Below are 2,041 nucleotides of genomic sequence, written 5' to 3'. Positions count from 1 at the left end.
ACTGATTGAAACCTAAGTAAAAACTCACAACATTGTATCCAAAAAAGCTATTGGCCAGCTCAAACTTGCTGATTGGTAACAAGCAGATTAAGATTGTGGATTTTATGCTACATGAGAAATATTTCTGGGTCATCTAATCAGGGTTTAAAGAATAAAAATGGAAGCACACCATGCAAGGCAAAATGGGAAGAAAGCAGGCAGAAAGCCAAGTGCAAAATTCATCACATTTGCTTATTTTCCTCTACATGGGAGACTGTACCCATGACAGAATCAATATTTCAGAATGATTCTGTTGTCTCTCCAGGAAAAATACCCCATTACTTAGTAATCAATTTAAAGTGCCCCATAGTCTGTCCAATTTCTCTGTCACTTAGCTCTCAAGACATAGTTCAGTTATCCTGCTAGTCTCAGCTATTTACTGGATCTGCAATATGATGATGTGATTTATTACATGGCAGCTGGCAGTTACTCTGGCCAAGGAAAGAGAATTCACAAGAACACAATTATTTTGACCTTATATATCCAGACATGATCTGTATTTGTTACAGGGATCTGAATACAATTCCTGGTTGAGTCTATTCTCACAAGGAACAAAAGAAAGATTAGCCTGGGAGAAGGGAAGATGGTTATGACTCAATCAATAAAGGAAGTCATTTTCGTTGAAGTCCAGGTGATTGAAATATGCTGACTTCATAATCTCGGTATTGTTAAGAGTTGGAGGACATGTTGCTTGTACACAGGCCCTGAGCACCAAACAATAGGCAGTGGCAAAGTGTAAAAGGTCAGTAATCTGTGACTCCTGAAAAATCAGAGTAAGCAATCAGAGGGCAGCCTCTCCCAAAAGAAAAAAGTGAGAAAGAGAACAAGAGACAGCAACTCCCACTCACCAACGGAGTCACCACAGAGCAAGGTAAGAAAATGCTTTAGCCATGGCTCCTTGGGTGACCGCATCTGTTCAGGGAGTTGACGCAGAGAGCCCCAGAAGTTTGGGGTTCCAGCCAGCTGCAGAAAGGACTCTTGGCAGAGCTGCTTCCTGTACCTCTTTTGATCATAGGTCTCAGGCTTGGAAAGGTTTTCACCAGTCTTGTGGTTTCCTAGTCGTGCGTCAGTACATTCTGGCTGAAACACTTCACTTCCTTTAGGCTAGCCCCTCCACCAATGGCTCCCGGATCCACGGTTCACTCTCACAGCTTTGAACTAGACTCCAAGGACACTGCTGGCTGCAGCAAGAACCTTAAATGAGAGACTTGCAGCTGGGATGTTGGCGCTCCCCTCCTTGTGACAGGGATTTTAAAGGGGGTGGGGGAGTAGGCTGAGTGGGGTCACACTAAAAGTCCACTTAAGCATTGAAGCATAGAACATTGTGTGTGGTTACCACACAGTCTCTTTGTGTGACCATAGAATCACCTGGGCAACTGCTTGAAGCATGGAGATTCTCAATCTAATCTCAGACCTTCTAAACCAGAATCTCTGAATTGAGAACTATGAGTGTGGGTCCATAGAATCTTTTTCAGGGTCTCCCTGGTGGCACAGGCAGTTGAGAGCAGTGCTATGAAGCTGTCCAGACTCTGCAGCCTCTGCAGTAGGTTCGATCCCAGCCATCCGGCAAGATACCCACATGGCACAGCAGACCTTTCCTGTCTCACCCTCTGCTCCCCTCAGCAGTGTATTTCAGTCAGTCTGCCTGTTCTGTTCCCACTCTGTCTCGAGTGAATCCTCTCACCCTCCCGCACATCTGCCCCATACCCCGGTTCTTGAATAAATAAATAAATCGTTTTTAAAAAAGAATCTTTTTCATATGATTTGACAATTAAGGATAGTGGGGCTGTGAACATAGAAGTATATACATCTTTTCATATTAGTGCTTTCATATTTGGGTAACTATGACTGGCAAATTAATAAAAAAAGTAAAAAAAATTATAGAAAAAATACAATAAAGATCTGTTAAATACAAAACAATTTTCTTCAAGATTCTGATTATTCTGCTATTATGATAGACCCAACATCGTAAGTTAGGAAACTCAGGCCAAGAAAAATTAAG

The 2,041-nt window shown here is 42.4% G+C and overlaps 1 long non-coding RNA gene across 1 annotated transcript; it reads right to left on the bottom strand.

Moving 5' to 3' along the window:
* Positions 1-213: 213 nt before the first annotated feature.
* LOC119240077 (uncharacterized) lies at positions 214-1,445 on the bottom strand. Its single transcript, XR_005124074.2, has 2 exons — positions 888-1,445; positions 214-799 (listed from the first exon to the last, which is right to left on the bottom strand). It is a non-coding gene; the product is annotated as an uncharacterized LOC119240077 (long non-coding RNA).
* Positions 1,446-2,041: the final 596 nt, after the last annotated feature.

The sequence above is a fragment of the Talpa occidentalis genome, unplaced genomic scaffold, assembly GCF_014898055.3.
Source record: "Talpa occidentalis isolate TD23 unplaced genomic scaffold, MPIMG_talOcc4v2.1 talOcc4.12, whole genome shotgun sequence".
Taxonomy (NCBI): domain Eukaryota; kingdom Metazoa; phylum Chordata; class Mammalia; order Eulipotyphla; family Talpidae; genus Talpa; species Talpa occidentalis.
The sequence above is the reverse complement of the archived record's forward strand: the minus strand, read 5'-3'. Positions and strand labels throughout refer to the sequence as shown.